Source organism: Papio anubis, chromosome 19, assembly GCF_008728515.1.
Source record: "Papio anubis isolate 15944 chromosome 19, Panubis1.0, whole genome shotgun sequence".
Classification (NCBI taxonomy): domain Eukaryota; kingdom Metazoa; phylum Chordata; class Mammalia; order Primates; family Cercopithecidae; genus Papio; species Papio anubis.
In genome coordinates, this window is record NC_044994.1 from 36,581,323 (window position 1) to 36,599,864 (window position 18,542).

At 38.3% G+C, this 18,542-nt stretch overlaps 1 long non-coding RNA gene across 1 annotated transcript; it reads right to left on the minus strand.

Annotated features, from left to right (window-relative positions):
* Positions 1-1,468: 1,468 nt before the first annotated feature.
* On the minus strand, positions 1,469-18,504 carry LOC103879698. Its single transcript, XR_640445.4, has 3 exons — positions 18,296-18,504; positions 2,014-2,161; positions 1,469-1,562 (listed from the first exon to the last, which is right to left on the minus strand). It is a non-coding gene; the product is annotated as an uncharacterized LOC103879698 (long non-coding RNA).
* Between the last annotated feature and the right edge of the window lie 38 nt (positions 18,505-18,542).

An 18,542-nucleotide genomic window follows, 5' to 3' on the forward strand; every position in this document is an offset into this window, starting at 1 on the left:
TGTGTTTGATTTTTTTCAAATATGTTTGATTTTCAAAATATATTTTATTTTTAATTTTAAAAAGTTTTATGTCTCAATCTATGATCCAGCTCTAATTAATTTTTGTGTGTGGTGTGAGATAGGGGTCAATGTCCACCTTTTTCCTATAAGTTTATCCAACTGTTCTTAGAGACTCAGAAGGGGGAGTATGGCCGGGAGGGCTAGTGATTAAAAAACAACAACAACAAAAAAAACACTACACATTAGATACAATGTACACCACTCTGGTGACAGATCTACTAAAACTTCAAAGTTCACCACTGTATAATTTATCTATGTAACAAACCACTTGTACCCAATTGACTATGGGTCAATTGATATGTGGATTTGCATCTAGATTCTCCATTTTGTTTCTTTGTTATATATATATATATATCTGTTCTTACACAAATACCACATGTTCTTAATTACAGTAGCTTTGTAGTAACATTTTAAATCAGGTAGTTTAAATACAGTTATTCTTTCTCAATATGTGTTAAGAGTTATTCTAGATCTTTGCAATCCCATATAAATTGTATAATCATTTTTTCATTTTCTAAAAAAATTTTAAAAATCTATTCAAATTTTGTTGCATCTATAAATCAACCTCAGGAAATATCTACAATATTGACTCTTCCAATCGATGAACATGGCATATCTCATCATTACTTTAGTTCTTTAACTCATCTAAGGCATATCTTATAGGCTTCAGTGTAGACATCTTACATTCCTTTTATTATATATAATCCTGACTATGTATGTATTTATTCATTTATAAATTTTTATATGTGTGCATATATATACATACACATATATAATTTTTTTCTAAATCTTATGAGAGTAATTTGCTGATATGATTCCCCTTCAGTGCTACTTTATTTAGAATTCATTTTCTAAACGTACATAGAATGGATTAAATATGAACATACATTTAAATACATAAATGAAATATACAACAAAAGTGACAGCTAATTAGTAGTGTTGTTAAAACAATAACACAGTTTTCCTTTACTATAATGTGTTTTTGCTATTATTATTTGTAATCACTCTGCATTGAGTACACCTGTGTACTTGCCATTTGGGTATATAAGGGTTTTAAATATGATTGTTATTTTATTTAATTCTCTATAAACTAACCCACCATGACCAGAACCGTAAATGTTGCTAAAACCTTTTGACAAATGAAGACTCTGAGGATTAGAGAATCAGCAATGTCTTGGGTCAAACATCTAAGACTGGCTATTGAGGCTCATGCCTATAATCCCAACACTTTAGGTCGTCCATGACTGGAGGATAGCTACAGAGTATGAAGAGTCAACTCATAGCCTGTACTTTATTGGAACTTTTTCAATTTTCTTAAAACTTAAAGTTGGAAGAACCAGTGTTATATTACTTAGGTATCCAGTGGTCTCAGCTGATTCCGGAGGCTCACGTAAACAGGATCAGCTGCATTCAGGCAGTTCACGTCTGTAGTGGACAGTGTGTTCAAAAAAGGGACTGAGTACTATTGTCATGAGAATAAGAAGCCAACAGGAAAGATATATCTGAAGGAAAGGACGAGAAAAGAGAAACATTTAAGTGATTAATGTAAATCAAATTCTTTAAAACAAACCCCTCTCTTGAAGGATTAATTTTTTTAGAACATAATACATCTTGTCTTCTCCATTGGGCTAGGTCATGCATGCCAGGGATTAAAAAGACTGTTTTCTGTCTCATCATTCCTTAGATATTTACTTCTATAATTAGTTCAAGACATTGATGCTAGCCTGACTTATTAAGATAATTGAAGAGGAAAAAAATATATTTACACTAGATTTCCAAAGGACTTAGCCAATGCCTAATTTTATCAAGAACCGATTATATACTTATAAGGCTGGAAATACTGTAATTTATAGACCTTACCACTAAAAGGCTTTCAGTCCAATGGACCTGATACAGAAAAGTTAAATGCTTACTCATATTAAAGAGCATAGGAAAATAAGTAACAGTTATCACCTGGAAGTATACAGTAAATTAAATGTGTTATACATGCAAGGAGAGCTAGAAATGAGGAGAAAGCAGGTGCAATGTGGCTTGGAAACATTTCACAGTAGATTTGGCACCACAATATTGAATAGTTCATCAGCAGCAGTCATCGTTATGCCTGAAACAGAAAAGATGAGGTGTAACCCACATATATTACAGAAAGTTGGGCTGCCATTTATCCCTTTTTCTGCTAGTCAAGAAAGCACACAACAAATTGTACAAAAGTACTACAGTTGTTTTTACAGAAGCAACCCTGAAATGCTCTATTGTGTAAAAGAAATACCATCCATATACTTAAGCATTTAACTCTTTTCAGTGACAGTTGACTTATGACACACCTCATAGTTCTTCCACCTGCCGCAACACTGGTTAAGAACAGCTGGCCCAATGACCTCTAACAATTCTACTTTGAGCATTCCCTAAATCCTTGATCAGACGTTGATTAGATGCTTGATTCTATGAACATGCCATGTAAAGTCATTTATATAGAGAATAGTTGAGACAGACTTCACTATTGCCTTTTAGAATTGAGCGTTCATTAGCTCATGAAGGCATTTGAAAATTGAAGAATTTCTTGGTAGCAAAATGAAAACAGAAATTGGAATCAAGAGAGGAAACAAAAAGATTGCCAGAATCTTAGAAGTCCCTCTTTGTAGATAAGATCTCTCGGGCTAGGATCACAGCACAGAGAAACGAAGGATACCAGACTAAGCTGTCTCTTTGTCCAACATGGTAAACCACAAAAGAGTGATACAATATGCCCCTAGATAAAAGAATCTGCTGTGGTGTTCCCCATGAACAGTATGATAGTGACAGTGAGAGTTACATGGGATGGAGCTGGTGAGGGAGAAGAATCATAATGGATATAACCCCAGAAAGGCTATTTTCCATTCAAGCTTCAACTACAGTTCTGCAACCATGAATATTAAGTTCTTTATGACAAAGGTAACCATTACATTAAGGAAACAAGATGTACAAAGTGTAATCAGAAGCCAATGTACTTTTGTCTCTCCCATCCCCGGTCCCACCCTCACTCCACCACTTCTGTCTAGGGGAAGGGGCTTTACTGATAATTCTTATGTTATAAAAATTATACAACACAAAATAATCTTCATTACTAATTAACATCCCCAATCTCATATTTAAAAAAAAAAAAAAAAAACTCAAAACTGGCTTCCAAATGAAAACTTTCCCTTCCATTTCAGAGTGCTGTAGACATGAATCTTGAAGCTGAGGAAGCAGATGTGATCAGCTTCTTTAGCTTTGCTATGGGTCTCCTCAAACCTCTTCTCACTTAGCTCAAGTGGAGAGACACAAATACCTATCTCAAAAAATTTACCCTCAAATCATCAACTCCCAAGTCTTTTGTAATTTTTGCATGTGTGGGAGGATTAATACTGTGCAATTAATTGGTTTTTGACAATTCAAAAATTTTGCATCCTTCTGTCACCTAACTAATGTCTATTGAATGTTTCTTGTGTTATGCATACACTGTGTTAGCTCAAAGTATCTAAGAGACAGGAGGCAGATATTCTCTTTGGGATGAGTGCCACAAAAGTGAAACAAAATTTCACCAGAGAAGGAAATCATTGGTCACTGGGACTGTCCGGAAAGTTTTCAAACAGGGCATGATATATGTGTTGTAACTTAAGAGAGAGATGGATGGATTTCTAACAGGCAGAAGTAAGGGATAAATTTCTTCATATTTACTGAACAAAGTCTAACTATAATCAATTGATCAAATTGTAAAGATGCCAGATTTTTTTTTAAGTTTTCTTTACTTGTACTATATGGAACGTATTTAATTTAGTACATTTTACTATATGTCTGTCTGATTCAATTGATCTATAAGTTGTTAAGAAGATAGCAACTGAATTGGGCATTTGCCTTTTTGGGCTACTCAGTATTGGAACTCACTCCCTTGGAGAACAGATATGTTTTCCCTAGCTCCTGGCAGCTAGACAACAGGCACTTCATTGAAACTCAATCAATTGCATATTTTCCCTGGGACTTTAATTGGGAGCAAATAAAGCAAAGACACAGGAAGCAAATTGGAATGCCTCTAACTGTGGTGACGGCATGCATCTCCCAGCAACCATGTCAGTGGCGACTTCTAATACCCAGACCTAGTACTTTAGGTCAGATTCTTTTTGTGGCATCTTCTTAGATGTAATTCAGGCACACACACTAGCCTACTTCAGCTTCTGCTCATTTTCTGAGGCCAGTTCTTTACTCTTCCCAATTATTCTTGGAGTTATCCAGTGTTCTTCCAATAAATTCCTTTTCTGCTTAATTTATTCAGGCTTTGTCTCTGTTGTTTGCGACCAAGGACCCTGACTAAAAAAATGTGTCTTTTTTTCTTGTTCTCTTTTATTGACATAATAAGCACTCAATTGTTGGCCTGAATGGAATTGAAATGTCCGTTGCCAGATTCTGAAAGGCTTTAAGTTTTAAGTTGGGTATTTTGTCTTTTATGCAAAGGACTGGTATGAAAAACATTTTGTTAATGTCATTCTCAGTATTCTCCCTCTTAAAATCTCACCTATTTCCATGAGTTCTAAGGTTACAGTTCACGTTTCAACTTCCCAATGAATATTTTCATTTGGATACACTGCCAGCACTTCAAGCATATCATTTAAAAATCAAAATTTTTAATTTATATCCCAAATCAGCTCCTTTTTAAAACTTTCTTATGTTTATTAACTTTACGACAAGGTCCACAGCCTTGGATATCCACACACACACCTACCCACCCACCCCCACCCCTCCCTACATACATACTTTGACCTCTTTTTCTCCTCGTGGCCGCTCACCTATTCCAACTAAATTATAGTTCAGGAACTTATTAATATCACTAAAATCCTAGGTTGGAATATTAGTCTCCTTGACTTTACAATTCGTATACTCTTCTGGCAATTATTCTTTCTAGGTTGCCCTAGGGGGGTGTCCAGAAGTGATTAGGTGAAAGCAAAAGTAACTAAAGAGAAGGATTTAGGCTAATATTGCACATCTATCAAGAAGGATTAGAACTCCTCATGAGAAGAGACAACTTGAATTTCAAAGATGACCTTGAAAAAGAGATCTCAGTAGAGTTGTGGTAATGAATATGAGACAGTAAGTGTTTGCAAAAGGGTGGGATGAAAGTCGGGACCGTAAAAGCAGATGGTTTCTTGAGAATTTGAAGAGAAAGCAATAGCAGGAAGGGGCAATAGGTGTGAGAGAAAGCTGTACATATGTAGTTATCATAAAACATGATGATTAGAACCAAACGGCCTAGATTTACATCTCAGAGTCATTATATCCTACCAGCTCCCCGACCTTAGGCACTCAAATATTACCTCTCCCTGCCTCCATTTCTTCGTCTCTAAAATGGAGCTAATAGTGTCTGTCCCAGTGACGATTAAATGAATCTATACATCTAAAGCACTTCTGAGGGAGCCAGTAAATCAGTAAGACATCAGCAAGCATTAGTTCCAAAGGGTAATTTCTTTCTTTTTTCCACATTATGAAAGACAAAAGGTTATTTTAAGACATATGTTTTTAAATAAGAAGATAAGTTTTAAAACAGAAAAGAGAGAAGAAAATTTAGCAGAGGTAGATCTGTGAGACACGGAGAGGACAATACAAACCAGGATTTATAAGGTCGGCCTTTCACACAGAGATGACTCGTTGGGCAGGGAGGAAAGCAGCTCAGAGAATATTTCCATAATTTTGCAGTGAACAGGAGGATGTGATGAACAGGTTGTACTGAGCAATCCACATGCTGTTCTGCAATAGGAGAGGGAGTAGGGGACTGTCTAGGGGCTGAACTGCAAAGAGAAGGATTTTTACGAACTTTGCTGGGATGTGGAGTAACCATTTTGGTCTCATCCCAAGTAAGAAAGTCTTAGCTGCTGATCTTACTCCTGGACCAGCCATCTGTTCAGCATTTAGGTCCTCCCGATCCATAAATGCAATAGTCATGCCAACTCATCAGATCCAGAAAATGAGCTGCCATAACTTGACACTCGCCCCTTTTTGTCAAATGTGTAGTACATAGTGTGTAGTTAACAGAGGGAGAGGATAACGGGTTTTAAACATACATTTACATGGCTTTACTTTCTAGAAAAGGTCTCATATAATTTTTGTTTAAAACCTATGGGGCTTTCCTCAATGTGGTTTGGAAACGTTTATGCATCCTTGATAGGTATGTATGTTGGAGAATTACATCACATTACACACAGATGTATACTTTGTCTGCTCTGGGGCCATCTGTGCTTTTACCCTTCCCACCAGGGAACCATGCCAAGAAACTTCTGAGAAGCAGAAAGGCCATGGGCCTTTAAAGGAGGGGTGCTGTTTCCTCTTGTTCATTCCTAGTCCACAAGTTAGACTCAAGTCTTCTGTGGGTCCTCAGACCAATTCAGTTCCCAAAGTCAGTGTCTCGGCCACCACTCATTCTTCTGTAGAGAGGGGCTGCTGAAATGGTGGAAATCCGAAAACACTAAAAACAATGCCTAATGAATGAGAAAACTTACAACCTCTTAGCTAGCTTTGGCATCTCTCTATCTCATTTCCTTCTAACAATAATCCAGCTGGTTGGGAGAGATAGATATCATAAGCCCCATTTTATAAATAAATAACTGAGGCACAGAAACTCGTCACTAAATCCTCCCATGATTTCCATCATGCTTTATCACAATCCCTGTGAACTCAGTTTCTACTTCTACAAAGCAAAACAAAACAGGGAAATTCACTACCTACCAAAATATCTTGATAACCATGCAGGCAGGGATTGTAACCAAATAATCTCTGTATTCTCAGCATCTAACCCAATACCTGGCATGGGATACTCACTCAATGAGATATCAAATATCTAAATATCTAAATATATCAAACTAAACAGAATGAAGTACTTTATTTTCTGCTTCCTTGAGCTGTTCTTGTTATCCTCACCTTTGCTGAAATGAACAGACTCAATTTCACTGTATTATATAAACCCAAGGGCTACCAAGAGAAATATTGACCCAACAGTAATAATAGGTAACTTTATTTCAAAAACTTATTCATTCCCTAAGTCTACAACTATTTCTCTAAGGATGGGTAAAATACACAGAATATATTCCCTTTACAGATTTTCCCAAGAATAGGAATCATGTCATCTACTTCTTTCTGTATCTCAACACATTGCACAAACAAAAGAAGTTTTAGGCAACTGTATTTGGGATTCTGAACACTATTCTCTTAATGACATAGAATTCAATCAAATCATAAAACTATAAATAATTTCTGGGCAAAGAAAATTAGCATCGTTTTGCACTGGGTTCGATATCAGATACAAGATCTTTATACAAAGTATTTTCTCTCAGTGTGCTTACTTGTTAAATCATGTTAAAAAATAAAAGATGAAAAAATAAGTACAAATATGGCTTAAAAATATTATAGGAGTTCAGGGAAAAAAAATTCACATAGTACAGTAGTACTATGAAGCTTGAGACTCATCAAAAAGGATGCTACATCAAGGCTATTGACCTCAAGCTACCTTCCTTATGAGCCATCTGCAGCCTGGAGGTATACATTCCCTGATTGAGGTGATAAGCCTGGACTCATTTGATGGCAGGTAGAATTGTTTTGCACAACATAGCTCCATCTTTAGATTTCTTATTTGGTGGTAAATTTCTGCTTTTGTTTGCATTTTTGTTTTGTGAAAATCCTCCATCAACATCACGATCTGAGTCTGATAATCAACATATAAAAAGGAAATGATTTTAAAAATATGATGCTTTAATTAACAGCACCCAAGCTTGTCAAGGTGAGAGTGACCACAGAAAGTGATTCGGAGGGCCATAGTGACACAAACTCAAGAAAGCCTATCACACATTCACACAAAAACTACACAAACCCATGGCATCCAGACACACAACTCTCACACACAAACTAATGCATGCATATAAATACTCCAAAGCCAACCTGTTTGCCATTCTTGTGAGAGGTGGGAAATTGCAATATCCACTAAAAAGTTAACGTTCCTCATTAGAAAATCTCTTATCTCACTTCAACCTAGTTTCAGATTTTTGCCTCTAAGGTCACTAAGGGTCTCAGCTTAAAGTCATTTCTCCAATTATTTGTGTCATCTTTTTTTTATTCTTCCCCCTCTTCCTATTAGCAGTCAATTAACTGTAAAATAGAAAATATTAAGTTACATTTGAATTATTTTGAACAAATGCAAACACACTATAGATATTGACAATTCACCCATTTTTTGCAAATTTCAGAGCTACAAAAGTATTAATTAGGGAGATTTGATGTTTTTAGTGATCTCAGGTATTTAAGGGAACAATACATGCAGATGAGGCTGTAGATACTCTAATTCTTTCTTGGTTCTCTCAGGTATAAAAGCTTAACCTTTATAACAAGTTCTCCTCTTAACCATAAACTTGAGAAACAGAAGAAAATCCACTACTAGGAACATCCTTCACCGCCACACAAGCTCAGTTTCCAGAGTCCAAAACAAAAGGCACATTATATATCTTCAGCTACATGGCCCAAAGGTACCTGACTGGAACTGGGAGCCCATCCAGTCCAGTCAGAAGGAAAATATTACCCTTCTATTTAACAAGGCAGTGCTGAAGGATTAATCATTAAATAAATAGCAACAAGCCAGGAGATTTACAGGAGGGACAGAACCCCACCCGGTGTTCTCAATTTTTCTGGGATTCAGGATGGAAATTATTACAAGAATAGTTTGGAAGGGGCTTCACTAACAATCACCTTCCAAGGCAAGATGGAACAATGCATGCAGCCCCAAGTATGACCCAGACAAGAGAGAAATTCTTCCCCCAAGCCCTCTGGGGAGCATAGATTCCTTTTGTCTAGCAGTTGGCATCCATGCACAGGACTGATCAAACCTGGAGAATGGGCAAAGCCTGGCCATGTATTGCTGTGTGACTTTAAGCAAGTCATTTAACCTTTTTGAACTTTGTCTTTCTCAATTTGAAGTGGATATGCTACCCATATTATGAAGCACACCATAACTAGTCATACATAGGAAATAAAAATCTTGTCACTTGGGTTGTTTATATCTCTTCAGGCCTCCATCCTACAAGGACAGATCCAAATAAGTCCTGACTCCTTTAGAAAAAATATTTCTGCAATCTGAGCCAGGAGACCAGAAGCATTTGTCTCAACAAAATGGGGTATATGCCTTCTCTTAGAAACTAGATCACAATTCTAAGATTGCTTCATGAATGACCTCACCTTAGGGTTGCAACATGCTTGGTCTATTCTGTGTGACTAGATGGTGTTGAAAAGATACAGACATTTCATGAAATATGTTATCTCAAAAGTACTTCCCTATTAAGAGATTGAACAAGAGTCTTTATCTGTGATTAGATTTATTCTGTCTCCTGTTAAATTTGTATGTAGTAACTCAACAAAAAATATTTACCAGACATCTAAAGTGTGCAAAAAAAAACCAGTGTTTGATGTTCAATAAAATGTAAGAAAATGATGGGACACAATCTCTGTATATATGGCAATTTATAATACAGTCAGGATATGGTAAGAAGAGAAAAAGTTAACACAAATAAAATATGTAAATAAAAATATAAGCAGCATTTGGAAGGAGACCTGAGAGCTTCATTTCCCCTGTAGCTGGGACAGACCTGTGATGTTATTTTCCTGAGTCCAGGGTGACCTGTCAGGAAAGGGCAATGATAGCTCCTGGGTGGTGGCACCCTGGTATTGTGCTAAGGGCAAGGCTGCCAAAGAGCATCACTTGGGATGTCAGGCAGGTAGTAAAGTAGATTTAGACATGTACAGGGACTCATTTCCTCAAGAAAGCATTGGAAGTTCAGGTGAGCCAAGCCACGGACCATGGCTTGATCTGCAATCCCAGGCTTCAATCTTGTGCTCCAGATCAGAGAAGGCCTGACGGAGAGTTACCACAAGGGGTCCTTGCTATGAAGTACCCATCAAGAGGATTTCTCACTGTTTTTGAAAGTTTCTGATGTCTCCTTTTCACAATGTCAATTGTTTAATGTGTAACTGAATTGCTACATCATGGTGAAAGACTTAATATCTTTAATGTTACTCAGATACAGCACAGCCCTTAATGATATCATCCCAATGAGCATCAGAAAAGAAATGGGCAGGTGTTCTCTGTCACTGAGAAACTCTACTTCAGGTTTATGAACGGAGCACTATAGTAGTCCAAAACCCTGTACAATCTACATCATGGCAGGGATGATGAATGGTCATTCGCCAGGATTGGAGAAAAAAGAAAAAAGAAAGAGGACAGATTGTGCTGAAGGGTCTGATCTCAAAGGGCAGACCAATAAGAATCCACTGTAGTTGACCCTCCCTCCATGCTCAACCTCTATGCTTTGGACAAGAATAGCCTCATTTTTTCTATCCTCATGGCCTTTGGTGTCTCCATTTCCTCCCTCTTTTTACTCTGCTGGTTGTGAGAGCAAAGAACCTTCCTGAACAGGGTGGATGATATGGGAAAGAAACCAAGCATGGTTGATTAGGGATTTTCATGATGATTAACAAAACAACAACAAAAAGCAAACAAAGGCAATTAAAGGAGGTTGTTATATGAATATTATTACATGAATGACAGAATATGATTAAGTGTTCAAAGAGAAGACTAAATAATGCATGTTCAAACATGTCCCAAAAATGCAATAGTGACATGATCTGGAATCAAAAGATAAAGTTCCATAGAGGAAAAGAGAGAGACTAAAATGCAGTTTTGAAGGATGAGAAAGAGTATAATACATTGAGAGCATGTATAAGGACATTTCCAGTGAGGAGAACAGTTTCCAGCTTAAGCAAAGCTGTAAAGATGGAATGAGTTTCATGTTTGCTGGAGGGTAGTAGCCAAAATGATCTCCTTTCTTTCAGGGTATAATCTTTTGGGATACAGTCTCTGATTTCTGGACTCCAGCCTTCTGACTCCTTTCCCTCTTGTCTTGTTCTCTCTCACTCCCATATCCACGTCATGCTGGCAGGGAGGCTTCCCAGAATACTTTAACTAGGATGGCCCTTTTATACTTGCATATAATAGTCATCATATACTCCTCCAAAATTCACTTAAAAAATCTGTCCTAAACCTTATGCTAAACCTTACAGCTGCCATTTCTACAGGCATATATCCTAAACAATGCCTAGCACAGAGGAAATTTTAAATTAATTAAATGATTATCAGATTCTTGAGAATGAGATCTGGCTTCAAGGAGTAACATTACTAATACAAGATAAAATAACATGGTTCAAGCTCTCCATTCAGGACCTAGCGTTCGTAAGAAAAGGCTTGAATAAAAGGAATGACAAGGTAATGTTATGAAGAGTTTAATAGACACATATGGTGCTGTCAAAAGCATGAAAGGAGGCATCAACACTGCTGGGAGGGTCAGGGCAGGCTTCACAGAGGAGGTGAGCTCTTTGCTGAATCTTAAAGGATAGTGGGAGGACTCACTCTTTAGCTAGCAGAGAGTAAAGCAGAAGATTTGAAATATGAGTAGTGTAGGGAGCAGTAGATTAAATTGGAGCTTAGAGATGCTTTGAATTTCAACCTTTGTTTTATCTACAGAGAGTCACAGCCAGAGCATATTGTCACAAGTTGAAGTCTAAATTGCTTTAGATCACAGGTTCCCAAAGGGTAAGGTCCAGGTCTTTGGTGTGTTCTCTCAGAACTTCATGCCTCCTGCACGGTGGGTGTTCAAATAAATATTTAATAATAACGAGCTGATTAATTGAGGGCACTCATGTTCCATATGCATGGGTAGAGCCCTCTTTTCACTTTAATTACTATTGCTTTAATCATCATTAAATGCATTTCTTAGATAGCAATGTGGTTCATTGTTAAACGCTCTGGCTTCCTAAGTTTCTAGCCCTAAAGTAAATAGTAGTATCCGAGAATAATCCTGTTCTTACTTCTAGTAAATGATTTTGTGACACTGTCTATATGAACCTGAAGCAGAATTCTAGAATGACATTTATCAAGAGATTACACCTGGAAGAATGCTGGAGAGGACTCGCGATGTTGGGAAATATAGGGAATTCCCTAGAAGGAATTGGGAATCCAGTGAAGAGTTTCTCACATAGCAGAGGCAGAAATAAAATCAGAAAGAGGTCTTCCAACAAGTGTGGCAAAAAATATATGAGTTCCTGACTTGATGATGGAATCCAGGGAGGAAACTATGACTAGCCATAGCAACTGGTGAGTGTGCTTCAGACCCATGGACCCAACAGGGTGAATAGTAGAAACACACCTGTATGTATGAGCATCTCTGCCAGGCAGATCATCAATGATCAAACTGCCCCAGGTTGTAAAAGGCCAATCTCACCTCAACTGAATAAAGGGTAAAATGAATTCATGACTCTCGGGCCAGGAGAAGTCTGGAGAGGAGTGAACTCCAATGCAGAGGAGGTAGCATCATTTTCTGCAGCAAATCTATGCCCAATGATGGAGCAGAAGTGAAGAGAAGGTAAGAGTTGAGGAGGAGAAAAGGAGAACAGAGGTTAGAACACTTACAGCTTTTTCATATGCACAAGTGGAGAAAGCATTTATGAAAGCTTCTTGCTTGACCAATTTACTGCCCCTAATACCACCTAGGGGCCAGCATGGAGCAGGCAATCACTGCAGATCAAATACCAGACTGGGGCTTTTGGGCAATCATCCTAGATGATCTTAATAAGTGTTAAATATTGTTTATCTTTTTCCTTTCTTGCCACAGTAGAGACTATTATGCATAAAACATCCAGAGTGATATTTTTAAACACAATTCAGATTGTATCATTCTCCTGTGTAAAACTCCCCAGTGGCTCCCCATAGTATAACTCTATGATTATTGTAGTGCAGAGGTCTCAAACTCAAATGTCTAGAGGGACTAGATTGTAAGTGTTAAACATGCATTATCAGATTGGAGTGGCCTCTCAGAATGCAAGTATGTGTGAATTTAAAGAACACTGTTGCTGCTTCCTCCTGTAATGTGTTGCCATGTGAAATTATTAACCCATCATTGCTAGAATTAATTTTTCAACACAACCTGGATATCTAAATTTTATGTGAAATCTAATTTTAAATGTTGGATCAAATTTATAAAATATAGTTCATGCTAAGCAAAATCTATCTGCGTAAGTGTTCTGTCTACTAGCTGCCAACTGGCCTCCTCTGGGACACGGCTAATGCCAGTCTAGAATTGGTGTCAGATAAAGTTATCTCATGATTGCTGACGTGGGGGTTAAAATTGCAGCAAATGTAATGAGTGTTACGAGAAGCAAATGGCCAGATCAAAGGGCTAAACTTATATCTGAGCAATCTAAAGAGGGGCCTCAAAGACAGGATAAGAGATTAAGACAGGAGAGCTCACTAGAACCCACACTATGTAACCACAGCAGAGAGGTCCATAGAGCTATTGATGCCTCAGTAACTTTCTGAAGCAACAAGACAAGCTTATAAGATTGCCTTACCATGTATGGTCTCTAACAAGACAATTTCATCTTCTATATGTGAAGAGGCAACAGAATGCAGAAAGAGTAATAACATACTATTGGCTAAATGCTCAAAACAACATCCATGTCTTCAGAGGTCTGAGTGGGCTTGTGGTTCACAGAGAGCATAGCCTTACTGAGTGGGGTGCAAAAGTATACTTCTTGGTGATTATTCCCAAAAGTAACCTGTAGCATTGGTGAAATAAGACATAGACTTAATTCAGTTGGAGATAATAAACTAAAGAGTACCTGAAGCAAACCCCAGATCAGAGGCATATTCAACCAGCAAAGAGGAAGTTCAGAATCTCAGAGAGGAAACGAGAGAGTAGGTATTATCAAAAAAGGGTTTAGAGAGAAGGCAGGACATGAGATGAAGAATAGAATAGATTGATAAAGTTTTTATTACTTCATTAATTCAACAAAGGTTTATAGAATGTTAGGCATGATTCTAAACATTGGCATTGGGGATACAACAGAAAAGAAAACAATGACCTTGATGGAGCTTATTCTGGTTGACAAATCATTTCTGCTAGTTAGAAAATGAAAGAGGGAAATAGGACATGAAGACTAGTGTGGTTAGGAGTTGCGCATCTCTTCAGAGGTGGCAGCTGATCTATATCCTGATAGACAGAAAGGAGTCAAACAGATAAAGGTGTCAGGAGAAAGCATCTCAGGCAGAGACAATAAGAGGCATACGGTGGTAATGAGCCTAGTGTGTTCAAGAGAATAAGAGGTAACTGGTGGCAATGAGCCTAGTGTGTTCAAGAAAGAGGCTAGATGGAGTTAGTGCCATGAGATGAGAGACAGTTGGCAAGGGTCTTGCAGATTCTAGACACAGGGAAAAGATTTCAATTTTGTTGTATTTTTAATGTGCAGCCATTGGAGTGTTTTAGGCAGGAGAAGAATAATATGATATGGACAGTACCTTTAAAGATCACACTGGCCATTATGTGAAAAAGAGACTTTAAGGACAAAGAATAGAAGGTCATAGACCCTCTAGAAAGTGAATGCAAGCCGGGTACGGTGGCTTATGCCTGTAATCCCAGCACTTTGGGAGTCTAAGTGAGGCAGATCACAAGGTCAGGAGTTTGAGACCAACCTGGCCAATATGGTGAAACCCAGTCTCTACTAAAAATACAAAAAAAATTAGCCGGGCGTGGTGGTGCATGCCTGTAATTCCAGCTACTCGGGAGGCTGAGGCAGGAGAATTGCTTGAACCTGGGAACCTGGGAGGCAGAAATTGCAGTGAGCTAAGATCGCACCACTGCACTCCGACCTGGGCAACAGAGCAAGACTCTGTCTCAAAAAAAAAAAAAAAAAAAAAAAATTAATGCAATAGAGCAGACAAGAGATTAAAGTGGGTCTCAGGTGGTATTTAGCAGTGCTGAGTTGCTCCCAGTGCTGAAGCTGATAAAGAAGAAAGGACCATGAAACACAGTATTTTGAAAGTTGGAGGCAAATTAATCCAATTTTTAAAGAGAGCACTGAGATTCCTGACCATAGGACTGATGTGACAGTATAAGAATAATTTATTTGCTTAGTTGCTTATCACCTGTTTTTCTCCGTAAATTTCATGAGGAATTTGGTCTTATTCTTCAGGACCCCATCAACTTTACTACCATCACCACAAGACAATTAAGCATCCTGAAGGCAAGCAACATGCTAATTTCACTTTGAACACAGTTGTTAGCATATAGTATGTTCAGTAAGTGACTAATGAATGTAATGAGCATATAAGTGGAAGAACAATGTATTCGATGAAATAAATAAGATTTAATGGAAAGATATTAGAAGAATAACAAGCAATGAAGTTGCTACAATAATATAGATTTGAAGTTAAGAGACTGTACTAAGGAAAGAAGGAAAGAGAAATGAAATCTGCATTTTTAAGGAAATCAATAGAATGTGGTAATAGTGGTGGCCTAGTGATCGTAAATTGAGGAATAAAATATGATAGATTAGCATGTCACATCTATTTCACCCTCAACTCGCATCTCCTGTCCAGTGTGCTAACCTCATCTGCAAAGTTGGGAAAAATGAAAAACACATTTCCCAGGGACTCTTGTAGTTAGGATTCTTGATGTGATATAGGTTTGGACAATTTTATGCATATGCACGATATTTTATTTTATTTTATTATTTTATTTTTGAGACAGAGTCTCACTCTGTTGCCCAGGCTGGAGTGCAGTGGCACCATCTCAGCTCACTGCAACCTCCATCTCCCTGGCTCAAGCGATTCTCCTGCCTCAGCCTCCCAAGTAGCTGGGCTTATAGGTGTGCACCACCATGCCTGTCTAATTTTTGTATTTTTGTAGTACAGACCGGGTTTCATCATGTTGGCCAGATTGGTCTCCATCTTCTGACCTCAAGTGATCAACCCGCCTAGGCCTCCCAAAGTACTGAGATTACAGGTGTGAACCCCATGCCCAATCTATTTGCATGATATTTAAAGGAAGAATTGAAGTGGAGACTGCACTACCTGCCACTGCTATTTTGCTGGCAAGCACGGCCATTGAGATGTTGGGTTTTTAATGGTAGCATTTAGCAGATGCGAGGGTCCAGTCAGGCCAGCACGGTGGCTCAAACCTGTACTCCCAGCATTTTGGGAGGCTGAGGTGGGCAGATCACGAGGTGAGGAGATCGAGACCATCCTGGCTAACATGGTGAAACCCCGTCTCTACTAAAAATACAAAAAATTAGCTGGGCATGGTGGTGGGCACCTGTAGTCCCAGCTACTTGGGAGGCGGAGGCAGGAGAATGGCGTGAACCCGGGAGACGGAGCTTACAGTGAGCCAAGATCGCGCCACTGCACTCCAGTCTGGGAGACAGAACAAGACTCCATCTCAAAAAAAAAAAAAAAAAAGAAAAGAAAAAGTCAGAAAGCAGTCTCCCATTTTGCTGATGCAGATTATAGCAGGTTCAGTTGCAGACCCAGGCCTAGGACTGACAACAATAATGGCTTCTTAATTATAGCACTTTGCTAGTGTTGACCACTTTCTGTTTGGTAGCATTGGCTACCATGAAGAATCTGCACCTTCCTTGGTGGCAAGATACAGTATGGTAGACTTGGGAGTTATTTCCAAAAGTTTAACACACATTTTGTTTCTTCCACCCTCTGAGAGATTTTATAAGTCATTTAATATTCTCATATTTGACTCCTTATTGCTTAAATTAGCCAGAGTAGGTTCTGTTCTTTCAAATTGAACTGTGGGAGATAAATAACTATTTCTGGATTTGAACCTGAGGGACGGGAACAGTGGTGGACACACAAGAAAGAAAAAGTAAGGAAGATAAGAAGAGGATAGAGCCTGAAAGAGAAAGAGAAGACATTTTCTTGCCTTATGGAGAAATTGAAATAGGCAGTATGACAAGAGGGAAGCAGAGCCCAAACAGGATTGAAAAACTTCAGTGTATCCACAAAGCAACAAGCAAATATGAATAAACACACACCCTGGGACTTGAGCACAGAAGCCCTGAGTAACCTGAATTATCAGGAAGCCTTTGGAAGCAGGCAGCACCCTGTTAGGAGGAGAGAGCTTCAAACACGATCGCTGAAAACAGAAAGATTCCTTGGAAAGCAGTTCCATAACAGTTTAGATGAATTCAAATGGTCTGTGTGCATGTTTTGGACATTGCCACAAACAGGAAACATGGGATTGAGCCATTGGATACAGTGCCTACCTTGCTTGTCAGCCAGGGCCACAGGGGCCAGTGCCAGTATAATGCAGCAGAAATGCACAGAAACATTAGGTGCCAAGAAAACACAGAGCATCCTGGAGGCTGCTTTTAGACAATAGCGGGACAAAAATGCCTTCCCCACAGAATTGGAATGGTCTAAGAAAATCCCATAGTGTGAGGTACTACTAGAAATTGTTTTCTTAATGGAACATCAGAATGATTTACAGAGTAATGGAACTGTCTAAGGTTTAGCAATGTCCTGGGTTTCCAGACTGCTCTAGCCAATGTTAGACCAAAGATTACACAGGGAAGGGTATGATAGATGTGAAATAGGAGAAAGGGAGAAACGAACATGACTATGAATCTGTGGGTGTGTTTTGCAAGTATTTGTCATGTTTCATTTTATTTATTTGCTCATGTATTTGTTCTTTTGCTTTATTTTTACTCAGACCCATTCCACAAAACACTTAGGCAAGAGTTATTTATGACATATTTAGTGCTTTTTACACTTTTATTTTCTGAAGTATGTGTTAGTAATCATTACCTTGATAATATATACAATCTGTTTCCTATCCTGCATCCTGTGGATGCTCCTTCTCTAGTGGATTTGTAAAGAGCTTTTGATGAAAGCAAACAAAATATGCAATCATCAACATGCTTAACACTCACAGGCATCATTCTCATATGGAAAATTGTTTAAATCACCCATTCAAACATGCTCATTGTGGCAATCACACCACCTCCATAAACTGTGTTGTGAAAGAGAAAACACACACGCTCTCCCGCTGATGTTCCTGCCTACAATAACTCAAAGGCAAAAGCTACAGGCTACAATTTGCTGTCAGGCTGTCAGGTTCTGGACCCACTGGGCGTGTCGATTTCACTTTTCCTTTCTACAGATTCAATCTCTGGCATCTTGGGGCTACAGAGACTTCCAAGTAGGAGATAACTACAATATTCTAACAAGGAAAGGGAAAAAGGAGATTAACTCTCACAGCTTCCCGATGCATGTTAGCATAAAAACACAACAGTACTCTTTATAGTCCTTATTTTAGGGGTTATGGAAGCCAGTTTAAACATGGCTTGTAAACTTCACCTGAATTATTCCGCAGTGTGTATCGCAGTATTCTGCACCATGTGGGTCCTGTTCACCTATTATCGTAGAAGTTTAGAGGTGGAAGGGACAATAAATGTTTGACAAGGTGTTAACAGTCTGTATCTCCATGTCTTCCATTCACGTGGCTCACCATCCACATATTCAGGAAGTAGCTTTTATCTTTCAAAACAGTTCAGTGATAAGAAAAGAAAATGCATTGTGTGAATGCACAAAGAAAAGTGCATTG